General features: G+C 44.1%; 1 protein-coding gene across 7 annotated transcripts in view; it reads left to right on the forward strand.

The window, feature by feature from the left end:
• zmiz1a (zinc finger, MIZ-type containing 1a) overlaps positions 1-19,284 on the forward strand; it is a 215,071-nt gene that overhangs the window by 73,693 nt on the left and 122,094 nt on the right. The window contains exon 2 of one of the 7 annotated variants that reach the window (XM_061836927.1): positions 3,510-3,644. The exons of the other annotated variants lie outside the window; for them this stretch is intronic. The gene's annotated coding sequence lies outside the window, so the exon portion shown is untranslated. The remainder of the gene's footprint in view (positions 1-3,509; positions 3,645-19,284) is intronic. 7 annotated transcript variants of the gene reach the window in all.

A 19,284-nucleotide genomic window follows, 5' to 3' on the forward strand; every position in this document is an offset into this window, starting at 1 on the left:
GTTCACGCAAAACGACAAAAACACGTCAAACAACTGAAAGCAACGAAAACGAACTTTTCAATTGCTGCTACATTAAGATGTCAACCCAAGGCCAACAGACGGTGAGAGTTCAGAAGCAATTACTTGGAAAAATGTCTGTATTACATACTGATAACGACACATGATGTTAATAATTGTTGTCAATTTCATGCTTTACAATCATTTACTAAAGCAAGAAATTAAAACGTTTTTGAATGGATACGATATACACGCTATGAAAGCACGCTTGCATGCGTTGACGCAAATCTGAATTCAATTCGGTTTCACTTCTATTAGTTTGAATTTGTAATTTTTTGGAGCAAAGGTATATACCTAAATAACCATAACCATCATATTGTGTACGTTTTGAAAACAGAATAGCATTTATTTATAGATGTACTAGATTAATTTATAATACAATTTGTAAAACTTGCATGTTAAAATTGGTGATCATCCTTAGGTCATGCTTGCAGCTTTTTTCAGTCTTTTTTTTCATTCAGTCAAATCACATGTCTGGATACTGGTCATCACTCCTTTAATCATCTGATCGCAGGATGCCATGTTCCTGTGCGAAAGTGCGATGCTGGGTTCAGAGTAAAAGCAAGAGGCATCAAAATGCACGGATGCGGCTATTTTGCGGGATCTTGGTGTTAAGAGGCTTGTGTTTGATGGGGGGTGGTGTGAGTAGCGGGGTGAGGTCCTGCCCTGGTTTTTCTCTGGAATTCCTTTGTTTTTGGAACCCAGAACAGTTGGGGGAAACTGAAGCCAATTTGGCCCGAGGCGTCTGTGCTCCCGGAGAATCCTCCGCTCGCATCTCTCGAACGGTTTTTCGAGGGCGGCTCTGCTTTCAAAAGCGACAAAAAGAGCAAAGGTGTTTTTCACCTTTCTGAAAGACCGACGACGAGACCGAGAGTGAGAGGGGAACAAAGCGATAAAAACGATGAGAGCAGCGGGCGAAATGAATCCGCGGGGACCGGCGCTCCTCGAACATAAATGTGCCCCGTATTTGAGGGAAATGAAAGTCAAATGTAAATCCTGCCACTCAGGACGTCGAAGGATATTGTCCCGGTGAGTATGGATGGGAAAACGCACAGGGGATGATCTCAGTGAAACCTCAGTACACTGTTTCTTCGTGCCATTGTGTGTATATATACACACGGTGTATACATAAATCAAAGGAGGATTGCCTGATGTTGTTCAGTTTGGATCAGTGTTCGCCGACTGCTGCTCCACATTGCAACCCCCCCCCCACCCACACACACACTCACACCTCATTCAGTATGATAAACCTCAGATAGAATTGTACAAACATATCTCAATTTACTCTATACCACAAGTTCTCCATGACCAGATGCTTATCAGGGGGCGGCTGTCGCTTTAACTAACTTCCACCAAGCGCGCTTTTCCTTCTCATTCGGAGGGCACGGGTGGATGGGTGGGGGTCGGGGGCTCATGTTGAGCCAGGAAGGAGTGGTCTTAAGCTGGTTGAATAGGCTGCCTGTGTGTCTCTGTTTAGCCAGGCACATTCTGCAAAAGCACAGAGAGGTGTAAGTGTGGGGCGGGGGCGGAGTGGGTGGGGTGTCATCCTAGGGGCCAAGAGGTCTGGTCACATGATCAGTAATGGCGTTCGTGCTGTTCCCCTTCAGGCTGTCACAGTAAATCTTTCTGGCGTGTCACTTTGTAAATCATTACGAAGGCTAAAAGCCTCTCTATTGGATTGTGGCGGAAAAGGGGCCAGGCGGCAGGTTTCCTTTGTGCCGTCTTGACGACGATGATGATAATCAAGTTTGTTTCTGGCCATCCTGCTGCGAGGCTATAATTAGCTGCCTCCGTCGCTCTCGTCGTTCTTCTTTTTTGGCGTGCAGCTCCTCAAAGCGGAAGTGGAATGTGGAGAGTTGTTTTGCGCTGAGGTTATGTGCCGTGGAGGGATAGAAAGGGCTTCTTCTTTTTTATCAGCCTTTGGTCTTAAGAAGTGATTGGAACATGTTGTGGAAATGTTGAATTTTCAGTTTTTAGCTGCTGCTTTTATTGTTGTCATCGTGAGTGTATCCACTGGAGACAGTCATTTTTTCCTCTGCAGAGAACATAGGCCACGCTTTTATTTGGATCACGTTCTTCTTAGCAATATTCTTTAATTCCGTCAAATCTTTTTCTCATTTACTTTTTTTAATGTTCACAAAACGGCATTTGGCCGATACACTCTACCTCCGTGACAGTACAACCTCCAAACACATAGTGATGGTAGTTGACTTCCAAGTTATTCAAATTTCAAGTTTCTGTCCATTACAAATACTGTAATTCCTACCCTGCAGAGCACACCTGATTATAATCCTCACCCAGTACATTTGTAAAGGAAATATCATTTGGTACATACATAAACCGCCCCTGTGTAAAAGCCCCAAGTGCCCACATTGAAACCCACGTTGAAACACAAGATATTTACAAAGAAAGATGGTACACAGAGTTTTCAAAGTTTTAATACCTTAGCTTAGCTTAACATAGCAACAACACGGTAGCACCGACAGGGCTAAATCCCTGAGATGCAGCAGCAACACGCTAGCGCGGCGCTAATGCTATGGTGGCGCTAACAAGGCTGGTTAATTAAAAAATCATAACAGTAAAAATCACTGAGACACAGCAGTAACACAGCAGCAACACGCTAGCACAGCGCTAACAGGGCCGGTTAAAAAAACAAACAAACAAACCATACCGGTAAAAGTCACTTCCTCGGCACATATATTTCACCTGTCTCACTCTTACCTTTTCGTCTCAAGTCTTCCCTTGCGGCCATGAGAAAAAAATGCACAAAATAGCCGCATCATCGCATAAACCGCAGGGTTGAAAGCGTGTGGAAAAAGGTCGCGGTTTGTAGGCCGGAAATTATGGTAACTAGTTCGCTCAGTGATCTGCAATCTCATAACATTTGCCCGACATCTTGTCATATTGGTTTGGAATTGACCCCCCGCCCCCCTACACACAACTTTTAAGTTGAACTCTCAAGTTGCCCCACTTTTGAGGTGTTCCAGTTTAGAATGTATGAGAAGATCAGGAAGATGTCCCGTGAGATGTGCTCATACTCGTTTACTTTTGTGTTATTAGTGTTATGAAATCCCAGGCGTATTGTACGTGTATTTTTTTTAATATTGTTATTGATATTGTTGATAGTGGTGGACAGCCAAACAGATTAGATAGAGAGGGCAAGCTAGCGAGGGAGTTGACGAGAGAGGTAGCTACATATCTAAATATTGTTGGTCAATTGGGGCTTTTTTTTGGGTGTGGGGGTCCTGAAGTTGCTCTGCTTTCCAATATAAAAGTGAGTCAAAATGAGTCTATCATCCCACAAAGTTTACTGTGTGATTTTTATTTCTTTTTTCTGAACTAAAAGTGGTTGCAAAGAGCGAGTCATTCTCATCCCACTGACTGGGCTCTGCTTAGGCAAACCTTTCTTTCTTTCTTTCTTTCTCCTCATCCTATCCTCACTTTTTCTCCAGCTCTTTAGTGTGTGTGCCAGCAGCACGCCTGGAATCGAGCGGCGGGGCAGACATCTGTCGCACGGCGTCCCCGATTTGATCTGAACCTCCAAGCGTTTGGGTCACCAAAAGTAGCAGCCTGTAGTCCCAAGCACGGTGGGTGAGGTCTGCCTCTTTGTTTTGGTTTGAGTGCTTCATCTAAACAAAAACGCAACACCAGTAGATTAGGCGTTTTTTTTTTGGGGGTGGGGGTGGGGGGGGGGGGGGCTCTGCATGCGGCATCTGTCATTTTGTGCAGGTTGGCTGTGTCCCATCTCAAACCCCCCCCCCCCCTTTTTTTTTTTTTTTTGGGCCTCACAGGTGCAGAGAGCGGAGTGAAAAGTCAGTTAGCTTGTGCTGTTTGTCAGCGACTTGCACTTGATCTTATGGGTAAGGTGGGAGGGGGTGGGGGAGACGGGCAAGTATGACCGTTAAACTGGATTTCTGCGCCTGTGACTGCGCCATGAGTGAATCAAAAGGGCGTCGAAGGTGACTGTTTAGTGCCATTTGACTGCCGGCTTTGGCACGTTACATTGCTCCTTGAGAGATTAATGGCTGCATATTGATCCTGTTCAGGAATATTCATTTTTCTGTTATATTTCATCTGAATTCATTCCATTTAAGGTGTTGTTCGCTCTCCTCTCTGGCAACAGCAGCTACATTTCTTTAACCCCCTGTAATTTGCACTATTTTGTATCCCGGTAGTACATTGGGTACAATTATGTGAATAAAATAGGACCTTTCACAGAAGAGTTAGGGTACTCCACAGTATAAAATTAGAGAAAATACATTCCAATATAATTCATTTGTGCAAGTGGTGGCTGGGATGTCGAAGGGGTGTTTATTTACTGAAGTGCAGATTGCGCAGGGGAAGATATCTGTTCTTAGGGAGGCCTGTGTTTGTATAAATACATTTTAGAGTATTTTTAAACGGTATAACCAGTACATTATAATTAACATCATGTGAAAGTGGAGTTTAATACAAAATAAACTGGTCAATTATGGCGGAAATGCAGCGAAATGGGAATAAATGAAGCGGATTGGGCCGAACTAATACATAAATACCGAAGCGCACAACATCCTGGAACAAGAGTCACCAACCTTTTTGAAACTGGGAGATTCTTTTTGCATACTGATTAGTGCAAATGGCGAACAGTTTCCGAAATAACAAATTTCCTCAAATTATTTTGTGGCAAATTCTTTTAAGAGACCAAGTACATGCGACAGCGCTGCTGTTTTGAGCGGGAAAAGCGGAAAAACAGGATCTATGATCGATGATCACTTCAGTTAGTGCATATTTTATTTCTGATGGGGGAAAGGTGAGGCTTCTATTTGAGGGAAGCTTTTATTTGTCTTAATGACTCACCCGGGGACTAACTGGAGCCCATTTACCGTATTAGAATAAAGGCCACTGTTTGAGGAAATCCATTACAACAAACAAAAAGGATATTTTTATGATTTTTATCATGGGGCCGAATCACATTTTTAAAACAGGTATAAAGAAATGATAAAGAAAATAATGTTGTTGCCGGAAGGGGGAGACAAACAGACTTAGCCAACCGCTTAAATTAATGGTTCTGGTTTCTGATCTAAGCACACACAATAGTTGCCCGAGTGGCGTCACACTTCAAGTAAACTGACGGCTACGCCGTCACGGACCAGTCTAACATGTCGAGCTGGTCATTATCAAACACTGTCGTAACGCCGTGCAACTGTTTGCCAAATGAGTCACCTTTGCGGCCCTCCTGCTGCAAGCGCAGTTACAGTCAAATCGACACAAACTTGCGGGACATGTGGAGCTACTGAGCAGCTCCTTAGCTGGCATGTCACAACACAGTCAATCAAATCGGATGACATTTGGGTTCCTGCTCGGATGAGGTAAAACTGCAATATAATACGCTTGTTGTCCGTTAGAAGACTGTTCAGTCACGCTTGAGTTATTTGTGCTAAATGTTTTTTTTTCTTTATTTATGCTCAATGCACGATAATTACAGCTTGTTATTGGCTGGGGAGCAGTCGAGGGTGTACCCTTCCTCTCATCCAAAGTCAGCTTGCCGGATCAGCCGTAATCCAAATAAAGATAAGATTCATAGAAAAATGCCCTGATGGATTATCATACTGTAACAATGACAAATTTACAGTGGTGACTTTTGCTATTTTTTGTTATTTTTTGCTTTGACTTCCAAGCAGAAACATGAGAAAATATGTATGCCAGCAGTAAATTCGATTATGCTCACTTCACAATTGAAAGCACTTTGGAAAATAGTGATTATTTCATCCAAAAAAATCGGCTTCAAGCTGTTTCCTGCCACTCCCAGTTGAAGTTTGACTGTCAAACTAAACATAAAATAAAGAGAAATACACCTGGTATATTTCAAACACTTGCTTCACGAAAAAGTCGGCATTCCTTAATGCTAACATAATAGAAAATCCGATTCACATGCTAATGGTTAGCATTGGCAGTCAGTTTTTCAACCTTGTAGGCAACCGATGTTTGAACACAAATGGTCACATGGAGACAGATAGACTGTAACAATATTCAAAGGGGCGGCACGGTGGATCAGCTACTAAAGCATTGGCCTCACAGTTCTGAGGACCCGGGTTCGATCCCGATCCCAGCCCCGCCTGTGTTTTCTTCGGGCACTCCGGTTTTCTCCAACATCCCAAAAACATGTAGCATTAATTGGACACTCTAAATTGCCCCTAGGTGTGATTGTTTGTGACCATGTGCCCTGCGATTGGCTGGCAACCAGTTCAGGGTGTACCCGGCCTCCTGCCTGTTGACAGCTGGGGTAGGCTCCAGCACGCCTCACGAACTTCATGAGGATAAGCGACAAAGAAAATGGATGGATGAAATATCCAAAGGCAAATATTCGTTTTCCTCTACAAAAAAAACCACTTCAATTACAACAATTTACTGAGTAGAAGTCAACTCTTCTTCATTTGTGTTTGCATAATTATTATACAGTAATGCCTGTGTACTTGAGGGATGGCCATTATCGTATGTCAAGTAAATTCAACAAAATGAATAAATACGGTGTGCAGATGATCTCAAAAAGGACGTCAGCAGCGAGGCACTTGTGTTATGTTATACTGAAACAGTCAACAGCGCCACCGGAATGGTCCTTTGGAGATAAAGTTGTGGACCCATCTGGCGAAGTGGGGGGGCCCTCAGGAGTCGTTGGTCTGTACACCGAGCGCCCGGAGTCGCTTTTGATTCCGCTCATCTCGTGTGAGTCTACGTTGAGTAAAAGGCTAGCATGTGTGCCTGGCAGATTAGTCCCCTTCATGACGCCTGTCCCCTTGCGGGGAAAAAAAAAAAAATGCCTGTCTTAACATCTCATTCATTCGCTTTAAATCCCCGAAATGGAAATCAGGCCAAGATTAGATAACGGACAGCCGTTATTATTTGAAGGATAAGTGACCTGTGTCAGTTGGCAGGAGCTTCAGACCATCGTGTGCACTTGTTCTAAATTGAAAGGCTTTTGGATCAAAAACAAACATTCCGGAAAGGAGATATGCAATTGCGTTTCATAGCATTCATAATTTAACTGCTAAGGTGAATTCAAAAGGCTGTTTGACCCGATAACGTTGCATTCAACACACCAAACTGGGTTCTGTGTAAATGTTCAAATAATAACAACAGTGCAAATAGTGGATTGCCGTTTTCTCCTCGCACTTTTCCACCCCGTCACTCATTGCATTACTTTCTACGTACGGCATATTCTACACACACTTGTATGGCTTTAGAAGCATCGAAGTGCAAATTGCGCAAATGCAATTATTGAAAATCTGCATGTTTTTCCAAGTGCATGTCCTCTCTGGTTGCGTGGCGTTCAGTGAAAGGTGTTTGATGCAGAGGACAGCCAAGGTCGAGGCAGTGAAACAGGACAGTGTACTAAAGTACAAGCGCGAAAGTACGGGGGAGGGTCTGACTGAAAACAGTGAATGCAGAACTAAGCACCTCATATGTACAGTATTTAAGCGCATTACCGCCGCTATGGGTAGTTCAAACGAGCCCAAAGGAATCCATTCAAACAACCACAATAATGCATACCGTATTTCCTCAAGTAGTGTCCGTCAACAGAATAAATAGTTTGCCCCAATTAGTCGCTGGGTGTGTCATGTGCTTAAAGGTCAAGTCATCCCTATAAACATTCTAAAATAGAAATTGAAATGAAAAATACATTTCACATTATTCACTTCAATGGCCATATGAAAAAATAAATACGAGCGGAGAGTGCATCATTCGACATCCAAGTGGTCGCCATATTGGCTACATTTACTGTCCGTGACGTCACCCCGGACATTCGCCATTCAAAACACGCTGTGGGCCCGACTATGGGAGACGAACACTCCCCTTCAAACACGGACGCTCTTTTCAAAGAAGAGAACATCTCACTACCGAGTGAAGTTACCGGGGCAATATTACCCCATTGTTTCGAGCCATATTTAGATGATATGCGGATCATGGGCAAACTACCTCTGCGCCCGATCCACCTTCGTGCGGGGGTGATAAACGCCCATTTCCGCGGCGACGAGCGACCCCGACCGACAAGGCCGCCGGCTGGCAGGTTTCCTGCTGGCTCGGCCTTTTGGACTAGGCCGGTAGCGATCCACAAGGCACTGCAGAGGCCGTCCTTCAGTGGCTGCTGCACGGAGGCCTTCCGATGCGCACATCGACACATTTAGAACCCCTGACTTACGGATTACCCCCCAACTATTGTTTCTTTTTTAGTAGCTGTATACACACCTCCCTTTCACTTGGAACCCATGAAGATCTCGTCCTTTGCACCTGTGCAATCCATTTTTCACAATGAAGGGTAAATCCGTCCTCCCAAGTGTTCAAGCAATGTCCAGCAATGCAACGAGCCGGCATTTTGGCTAACACGAAGGAACAACGAGCGACCTTCCCGGAGGTAAAACTAATCGAAAAAAAACGAGTCCGCTAGAGAGCACTCCTGCCTTTTATGTCACTTCCTGTTTTTTCTTGAAAACAAATCCGAGAGGATTTTCATGAAGGGAGTTACAAAAAGCCATATACGTCAAAATCACGTTTTGTGGTGAAAAAAGGAACAACATTCTAAAAATCGTGCATTTCACGACAGTGGCCCTTTAAGTCAAATGAACAGCTCGGCAGAGAAAATACTTAGTAGGCAGCTTGAAATATGGTCATTGTGGATGGAGTGAAATGCATAAATGCTTGTATGTTAGATGACATGAAACCATCTATTTAATGCATTCCTTTCAAATAATGCTGCTTCGTCAAAGACAAAAAAAATATGCCTTCCTCCATCAGGACTTAAAAGAAACTCATGATAACTGTAATTATCTCTTCATAGACACGTTAGTTAACTACAGAGCCAATTTAAGACCGTTGCGAGCCAAAACAGAAGAATTTATACAGTTCCTGAGATTAATTAACATGTGGAGTCTTACCGCATGTTATAAAAGGATTGCTTATGCAGTCTTAAAGATGATCTTATGATATGTGGACAGATGTGCGATGGACGAATGCGCCAAGATGTTGCAGTTTTGCTGCATTTCTCAGTATGTTATTTTAATCTCACTTTAAACTCCACATGAGTTTGTCTTTTGTATTATTCCAAGAAAAAGTGTTTTGCACCCCTGGCCGTTATTTGTTTATATTTTTAAATTGGAAAAACTCTCCGACAAGCCAGTCCAAACAAGCGCGGTAACCTTGCAGATGTGTTGCTATGTCGATGCGCGGTGCATGTGTGTGTGTGTGTGTGTGTGTGTGTGTGCGCTGCGTGACATTGAAGAGAACGGTGCTGTTCCCCCCCCCCTTTTTTTTTTTTTTTTTTTTTGCAAAGCCAATCGAGCGCTTTCAAATTGATCAGCTTTAAACAGGCAGAAAGAACGTGAGGATCGGGGTCGACTTGTTCACTCGTCCCCTCCATCTCTCCCTTCTGTCCTTCTTGTCTTTGAAACATTTGAAATGCTCCCATTAACCCTCCCAGACCCCCGCTCAGACACCTACTCTCGGACACTTTAGCAATTTGCTCCGTTATTATCCTAATCTGCCCAAGCAAGAATGAGACCGAGGAAAGATCATGGTGATTAATGTTTGGATGCGGGGCCCTCCACCTTCAAGAGAGACGTGATACTAGAGGGCCTGAAGTGTTTTTGATGGAAACCGCATTAATGATTGAAAGCAGGAGGAGAGTGGTTAAAAAATCTCGCTGCTCCGATGGCATCAATTATTAAACGTGCACTCGCTTCTCGTGTTTTGGTGGCACACTAAATATCAGTCACTACATCGATTTCTTCAGTTCATAGGATATGTCATAGAAGGGGCGTTGTATTGATTGTATTCATCTATAAAAATGTCCGCGCTGCATCACAAATACTTTTATGGCTGGATTTACACTACTTGGTTCGTGGCACAATTTGAGTTTTGCTCTGTGGAAGCTTAATAAACAAATATATATGTGTATATAAAATAAAGATACCTTCAGATCAGGTTCTGGAATGTTCCGACCGGTGACACAACTCATGCAATGTAAACGTGTAGATCGGATCAATCCTGTCAATGCCAGCTTGACATAGTTGAAGTACTTCGACTGGTGATGTATAGCTAGCCACATCTGTCCAGACAGTACAAATAAAATGTAGCAGTAATTCTTTCGACTTGTCCGGTTAGGGGTCGCCGCAGCGTGACACCTCAGATGAACCCTCATATTTGTTTGCCGCAGTTTTTACGCCGGACGCCCTTCCTGACGCAACGCCTCTTGTGGAGTAGAGGCCTCAGTGAGATACGAACTCACGACCCTCGCTTTACCAAACCAATGCACTGAGCTATGGGGCCACAGTACAAATAAAATATATTAAAAAAAAACAAAAAAACACCTGCTTTAAACTTAAACTACAGCAAAAGCATGGACAATTCAATATGGTCTAAATTTGCAACATCAGTGGCACAACATTAAATTAAAATTGTGGCCAGTTGGGTACTGTCAGGCGAGTAATGTGTGACTATGGCTCTCCTTTTCCGCTTGTGAGGGCGTTATCGTAAATGTATTGTAAAAACCTATAAATGGGGGTCTGTACATGTGGGTTGTTAGTTTCATTCTTTTCAGTGTAATAAAAGCCATATTAGTGTACATGCAATAAGACATCGGATATCTGTATTTAAATCAGAATTGAGCACTCCAACCTGCAGTGTCAATCAATCCTAACTGTCCAGTATGCCGCAACGCTTCAGTCCACGTCTCGGCCCTGCACGGCGCACGTCGAGGCCGATGTACAGTAGCGATCGCCACAGAGTCGTGTCGCCCGGCGCTGGAGTGCGTGTCAGGGCGGCGGTTGCGAGTTGTCCGGATGCCGAGCTCTGATTTGAGCTCCGTCGAGATGAACTGACAGGCGGGGGGGTTGTGTCATCGCCAAGGTTTCCTGTCAGCCCGCGCGGAGCTCTTGTCGCCGCTACTGCCGTACTTCTGCACAAGAGACCTGATTAAGTCGTTGATGCTGCATGTGGCGGCGGCGGAGCAGCGGCACGCTCGGGCCCTCGGCGTAAAGTGCTCCGAGGCAGCTGGAAGGCACGCTAGGTATTTGCTACTAACCCTCAACTGAAGGTCGCCATTAATGGCTGGATCAGACGACGCCTGGAAGCATTTCGCTTGATGGTGCTTCATCTATTCATCTAAGTGACACACTTTCTGGTGGCACTTGGCTCATCACGAACTATACAATTGCTGTACCGAGTGGAACGTCAATACAAATGGGTATTTTGAAAACGGATATTTGGATCTGGAGGGATACCCAGGAGATTATAAAGACACCACGTCTTGCCCAAAGTTAATATTCCATTGTCGTCGTTTCGCCTTTTTGCAGAAATTATTTTCTTCAGCTTTGTAATTGGCTAGAAATGGCCGTTTAAGTGTAAGCGCACCACCAGATTTTTATTTTTTAACGTTCATTGGTTTGGACAGATTTCATTTGACCCTGAAGTGGTGAAAAGTGGTATTTTAAACACCCCGTGTGGGTGTGGACATACTGTAGACTGAGCCCTGCAGCACTACGTGTCTGCAGCTTTGAGTCAACATTCTGCTCCTGATACGAGCCAAGAAGGAAAAGTGAAGTGTCGTAATCGTCATCTGAAGCCTAATCTGTGTGCTTCATCGTGGCAGCTATAGCAGGGGAGCATGTGCTGCCCATCTTGTGTCAACAGCGGCGTGTTTGCACAAGCCGCTTCCTGTCGGTCGCTGCTCGTGGTCGCGGACGCGTCGGGGGCTACTTGTACGGCAGGCGTGATTAGATTTACGGACGGAGATTTACGCGAGCGCGGGTGATAGCATCAAGGCATACATCACCAAGAAGAAAGTACCGTGCTTGACCTTCGCAAACGGTGATAATGATGCTCGAGTCACATGCGCTTGTACAGGTGCACTTTACAACGATCTCGATATTTGTCATTTTGAGGTTTCGTGGTTGGTCATCGTCTGGCACCAGCCAGTTCCAGGTCGGTGCTTAAAAAAAAAAAAAAAAAAAAAAACAAAGCTGGCCGTGAATCTAATGCTAATTTTGACACTAGATTCCAACCAGCTCAGTGTGAAAAGGGTATTAAAATGAAGACCAGAGATTTGGAAACTGTGGCTTGAAAGCGTAATGGCGCTCTGGTCTATTCACACATTTGCATTGTGTTTTTCTTAAGTGTCCTTTCTTGCACAAAATAAATGCAAGCTGGGAATGCCACCTCACACGCACTTTTTTTTTTTTTTTTGCTGAGTACTGACTGACGCTTTGAACTTGAAGATGTGATGACGATCTTGGTTCAACTGGCGATTCTTGCGTCAGTTTCGAGACATACCTGCCCATGTGTCTCCTCAGAAGTTTCTTTCTAGCGTCTCATAGTACCAACTCGAATGTCTAAGTAGACCGTGAGGACTCGAGAACAAGCATTTGTTTGCTGAGTTACACTCCAAGGAAATTGCTGAGGTGTGTGTACCTTTTCCATATTATCTGCATGTTTACAATCTGCAGCGCACATTTCGCTGCTGGCCCCGGTGTCGATGGTTGACTTCAGATAAGGTTCATAACGTGACATCCCATTGAATATTTACAACTCCTGGGGAATGCTACTTTGCTATTGCTGAGACCACGAAAGTAGTTTGACTCCTGAAAATCTGTATGATACTATTATTGTATTAATTTGAAACTCCGGACTCCGGTTTCCTCCCACATCCCAAAATCATGCAACATTAATTGGACACTCTAAATTGCCCCTAAGTGTGATTTGTGATTGTGAGTGCGGCTGTTTGTCTCGATGTGCCCTGCGATTGGCTGGCAACCAGTTCAGGGTGTACCCCGCCTCCTGCCCGTTGACAGCTGGGATAGGCTCCGGCACTCCCTGCGACCCTTGTGAGGATAGGCGGCAAAGAAAATGGATAGATGGCTGGATATAACCCTTATTACCTGTGGAGCACAAGGCGAGACCTCTCCCGCTTGTTTTTCTGAGATGAAAACCATGAACCTTCAAGCTTCCTAGCCTCGCAATATCCAGTCCGCAGTCCTAGAAGAGATGCAGCTAACAATTCCTGGCAGATTTTGTCTCGGTAGTCTTGTCTGCGACTGATAGTCGTATCTCTCATCTTTACAAACTATCCGTTCCTATTAGTTTATCGTTCCCAAACGTATTGTTTTGTGACTTTATTTTACTGACAACAGACTTTTTTTTTCTCACAATGAGGCAGACAAGCTAACCACTGGTCCACCTTGTTCCCCAAAAATATGCATTTGAGTGACTGCCAGTAGATTTAGCAGTGCATGCCAAGCTTGAGGCAGCTATTTGTTTCTAGTTGATGCCTTTAACAAGCGTTTTAATTTTTTTTAACCTTGTTTTAAATTATGTGCATGGGTGTGCCATATATGTCAGGGCATTCAGGCTGATATAGCCTAAAGGCATCTTTATACTCCCGCAAGAAGGCGGCGGCGTAAGTGGTATGTGGAATCAAGCGGAACGCCGAGTATGTCATCACAGCATGTGACTAAAGCGGACCAATCACGAGAGCTGATCTCCGGCATTCCACGGGCTGAAACTATTTATTTTTTTTTTTTTTTGCCGTCTGCCTGTCAAGTGACGCATAGGACCAGTGCGACGGTCATGTGATCCAATGCGGGCGCTGTCGGCCTCGTGAGGGCGGGAATCTAAAGCGGCCTCAACACAAACGGGAGATTTGCACCGTATGTTCGTAGGTGGAGTCCATTTAGGCAAAAGGGTGTCAAAGCGTGCATGTCGCTGTCAGAACGCGTTGCTAAGTGAGGAAACGGCGCCGGGTCTCTGTGCACACACAGCGACCGATAGTGTGATTCTAAGTGCGAAACCTGTCCGCCTGTCTTGTCTTTGCCGCCGTCTGCCTGTCTGTCCTCGCACCGCAGAACATCGGCGGGTTTATTAGAGGAGCGCCGTGGCTGCCGCTGATAAGGCCCCGCACATCCATTGCTGACAGCGCCGCGTGGCAAGCACAAGTGGCGGCCCGGCCGGGGGGATTACTGCCTTCTGCCATTTTCTGCTGATGCCTTTCTTTATGTTATCCTCTCCAGTCACTTGTGCTGCATTTGAATAACTTGGCTGATGTGGTGGAAATGGAACTCCTGAAAGTGTCTACCTGCATACAAATAAGGGGAAGTGCACACAAGCCCCAAATGCTTAACGGGCGTCCTTATAGGCTGGATCGCATTTTGCCGTCCATACACTACTGCTGAAGATGGAGTTTTTACAAAAGTGGCCACGCTAGATGATGTTTTCCACAAGCTCAATTTTAAAGGCTAAATGTTGATGATGCGTGTTGATGAAACCCAAAGAGAGATTTCTCTTTTTTGACAATAACTGTGTAAATGTGGACTAGGCCTGTGTTGTATTTTTACTCTAACCTTGACAACTTAAGTTAAAGAAAATAAGTCTAGACATCTTAATTTCCCTTCATTTTGCTTCCAAGTTGCGCTCGGTGACGTCATGGCTGTCCTTATGTCCAGTGCCGTGATTTGAAGCACGTACTTCAAACGTTACACAAAGCTACAGACAAAAAATACAAACTGCACATTAAAATGGACGTATTATGGAAAATGTACTTCTTAATTACGTCTACAAATACTTGGCTCCCATCAAGTGTGAACTGAACTAAATGTAGATTAATTGGAGCACATCACCTCAGAGATTAAATGGTGGTTTCGTTAAATGTTGCAAGAAACAGATTAGCATTTCCACCGTCAGCTTGGTGTTGAAGTGCTGCATCGATGAGTGAAAATACAATGTGTTCTTATCATCTCTGTGAGTGCTCGTTTCTTTAGACTCGAGTTACCGCTCACTTTGTCGCAACCCTTAACTCCGCCCAAGTGAAATAGCGCTATAGAAAAAGTGTGAAAGTGTGTTGTAATTCTTGATTTTTGGGGTGTTTGGACCAAAATAATAAAGCACTAAGGAACTGTTTTTAATTGTGGAGGAAAAAAAAATGGACGGTTGTGTGAACTTAGTGTTGGTGTTCCTCCTAATGGAGGACAGAGTTTACCTGTGCGGCAGAGACTGCCTTTTTGTTTCTTCGGCTCGGGTCATTGATCGTATAACTCAGGTGCAAGAGTGTGGCGGTTTTACCGCATTACTTTTTCAAGTGTGCCTGGTGAGGCTGCGGGGATGCTATTTTACACGGGGATGATGCTCATCCTAAAGTGAGCCGCTGTCAAAATCAATTACTATTCAACTTGCCTCGACCTGAGCCTCCCGCTGTTGACATATTTGTTTCCCCTTCACCACTTAACTCCGGCATTAGTGCACCTCGTCACGGCGTAACAGTATGTGACAGACCTTCTTCACTGGTCCTGACTCACTTGATGAGGTCAACCAATGACCAGAAAAGAACAAAAAAATCAAAACAATTAATCTAAATTGGCGCTATTACATCAATGTACTATTTTTAACACTTATAGTTAATAGTGCTGCGTCATTGTAATTCATTCTAATGTTGTCGCAGTGCTGTCCAGCGCATGGGAAAGACTTTGCTGAGTCATTTAGGTGCTTTTTAGTCACAGAGCACGTCAGTGCTGACATTTGTTGAACGCATGACTCATGACTCTCCCTATCATTTAAGTGACGCGTGCGTGGCACTTTTAAGTTCACTTTTTCTCGAGTTGGTTATCTAGAGGCTGTAGACATAAAGTAGTCGTGTACCAGCTTGTCGCTGCTATAAAATGATCTAAAAATGTTTGGTAATGATGTAAGGGTGGCCGCTTTGCTTCCAGTCATGATCTGATCAGTCATTGGTTAACTCATCCATTCATTTGTTCTGTCGTTCATTTCATGGCTGAGTTTGCTGCCTTTGGGCGATAGGCGGGACTGCACCCTGGATGCTCGCCAGTCAATCGCCGGGCACATTAAAAACAATCATTTACGCTTCCATTCAAAGGAAAGCCTCTCAAAACCTCTCGACTGTGAGGCACACCTGCTAACTGATCAATTCCCCAACCTTTATTGAACCTTTCCACATTTCACATTAAAAAAAAAAAAAAAAAAAACAGTCTGTCATTAAAAATTTGTATGAGGGCAGCCTCGATAGAACGAACTAATAGGACTAGGGAGTCCTTATATTACTGCACAATAAAAAAATAGTTTTGTCTTTATTTTTATGGCCTAAAAGAGTAAGCACAGTATTACATAATTGTAAATATAAAAAAAGCTTCAATATTCAAAAGCTTCACATTTTATCCAAACTTGTCATGCAGGTGTTGTTTGGTCATGGTGACATTGTTGATGTGCAGTGCTCATCGGCGAGTTGCTTTCATGAGCTGCAGGGAATTGGAGTGCTTCCTAGTTCCAAATCTGTTGCCGAAGACCAACGGCTTGATTAGAAAGTAAAAATGTTATTGGATGCAAAATACCATTTTGCAGACTTCAAAGACTTGTTAGTATTCCTCAGGTAAACACTGCTTCCATGTCGCGCTCTCCCCCTCTGCTGTGAGTCTACGTACATACAATAGATATATCCACTATGGCATGGCCGCCATTTCAATGCCCCACATTCAATGTGGCCGCCACGCAGGCACAGGTGTCAGATCTTTTGGAATTGGATCTATTTTTCTTTTGTATAACCGTGACCTGGAAACACTTGTGCCTCATTCCCTTTCTGCATTGCACTACAGCACCAATAATTGATAGCAGCCCATCCTGAAACCCAAGCCACCAGTTTAAGTGACAAATGGATTGGTTTTTTTGTTTTGTTTTCAATTTGTTCAGTCATTGTTCAGTCCTGTTGGTCCATTTTATTTGATATCAGTTATATTGAATCCGGTTTTATTGAGGTTCCACTCTATACTTTAAAAGATTCTCATCTCTGTTTACTGACAAATTTTCTTAATCAATCGAGTGAATTTTTCATTGTACATCTCTGGCTAAGATAGATACATTTGTAGTAAATACATAATACATCACATTTGAGAGTAATTAAGGGAAATTGGATAATTTTCCATGGCATACCTTATGATCTCTCATGGCACAAGCATGCAATGGTTTGGAATGACTGCATCTGGACATGGATGGAACTCCTCACGGAAAGTTTTTCCACACTTTTTTTTTTTTTTTTTTTTTCCAAGTTCGAACTTTAAGATAGCTCTGCGAGTCATTCCCGAACGGAATTCCTGTCGCCATTGTGGACATTAGCCGCTAAAGCTGACCATGACAACAAAGCAAACATCGTAAAGGGCTGGAGCGGGCGTAATTTCTAACTTTTCATCAGGTCACACAGGTGAGAGTCAGCATGTCCAACTGGTGACCCCCCCCCATCCTCTCCCCTTTTGGTGTCAAAACAAGCTTCGCCTGCCTCCCTTAATTCCTCCCACCAACTTCACTAGCCAAGACAGGCCTCCCCCCTTTCAAAAGCATGATTACATTCTTGTGCTATTCTGCCCCTCCTTCACAACAAGGGCGCTCTACGTCTTTCTTCCTTTCAAGTGGAGGCAGCCGGCCGACGTTCCCCCTTTGAAGATGCAATCTTGGGAAACACGGAGACATCTCCGGGATTATCTTAAATGTCCTCAGTATGTCGACAGCCGAGTCCCTGTTGCGGAGCAGCGCGTTGGCTTTTTCCAGGGGTCGGCCGAGGGAAAATGCCACGCTGCCGAGGTAATCGCGGGGTCAACGGGCTTGTCTCGGATGATAACGCTCTTGATGAAAGGATGTATTTTGTCCCTACGAGGCTGCGGTGTTTACAAATCAGGCAGCGTAAACCCCACCTCATACCTCGAGCCTCTGGTGCTTTGCGGTCACTAAGGGTTTCATAATTCGACCTTCGGAGGATTAGTTTATGGTGTACCGTATAATACGTTCTCCAGTATAAGGTACACTCCCAAATTTGACCACAAAAATCAGAAATTCACTTCTACCCATGTATAATACACACTCTGGATTTGCTGCTGTCCGAGTATTATCTATACTTCATCTACTCTGCGTGCATGCGCTAGTGTTCACGTCTGTTAAGCGCCATCCATTTTTGCTCAAGTTCTTATTTTAGCCAAGAACCAAAAGTCATCCTTTTCAATCAATGATCAGTGATTCAGTCAGTATAACATTTCAATAGTATTGTGGTGTCTTCAATGACCACGGGACCATTTATTTAAGGTTTATTATGAAACCTCTGCGGGCCTTAGCCGACATTAATAAAAACAGAATAAACCGCATCGAATGCGACAGCTCGCTCGCTCCGCCAGTGAATTTCTCACCCTCTCTCCCGCGTTCCCACACATCGAGCAACACAATGAGATCAAAACTACTGTGGCCTGGAAGCGCCAAACAACATCACAAATTGTTAAACACTTTTAAATTGATGAAAAAATTAACAAAAGCAGAAACACATTTACACAAGACGAAACAAATCACAACTGAGAAAACCCGGTATAAGGGAACGTCTCATTTTACAGACATTCTTTTCTCGGCAAGATCGGCCCTGGTTCAACATGATTGGCTCCCGCAACGGAGGGAGGGTTGGCTAAGCAGATGTAATAAAAAAACTTCAAACTAAAAACATAACGAAATGGCTAATCGAAAAATAGTAATTGGTTTTTTTATAAGTTATGACATACAGGCCTGTGCCCTCACATATCTGGCAGCTTTTTTCAAAATCTAATAATCTTTTAGCCACTTATTTTCAAGCGTAATTAAGTAGCATGCTAGTTTTGGGTATATTTAGTTTAAATGAATGCATGCAATTAAAAAGATTTTTCTGAGGGCTTTCCAGTCTCAGATTTTGGTATTTGCATCCGGGCTTGGTCGCTAACCCCTACAAATAGGCTCATTTGAATATCTTTGCCAGAGAGCGCAAAACAACAGATGGCGTTGCGGGGTGAGGTTGGTTTATATCACGGAGTTTCCCCTCCCGAAATGTTACGACAATCGTAAAGAAAGGCAGAGCAAGAACAAGAGGAGTGAGGATACGACGCTGCTCGCCAAACAACTCTTTGTAATCATATCAGATGTTATCTCCGGGGAGATTTTAGGAAGGCCAAGTGCGTAGAAACTGAATTGCAGCATCGGCGCCGAGGGAGCGCGACGTTGTCGTAATTACCTGTCGACGTTTCTCGCCCGCCGACAATGCCGCCCGGTGTGGGTTGCCGCCGCCGCCGCCTCTTCTCTGCTGCGCGTTTTGCCTTCTCTTTAAAGCCGGGAACATAGGCGGCAGGCCAGCAAGACAAATATTGTTTTGGTACGATCTGGCTCCAAGATTGGCGTCGGACTTGCGTCAGTGTGTGCGTG

This window comes from Syngnathoides biaculeatus, chromosome 12 (assembly GCF_019802595.1).
Source record: "Syngnathoides biaculeatus isolate LvHL_M chromosome 12, ASM1980259v1, whole genome shotgun sequence".
NCBI classification, from domain to species: Eukaryota; Metazoa; Chordata; class Actinopteri; order Syngnathiformes; family Syngnathidae; genus Syngnathoides; species Syngnathoides biaculeatus.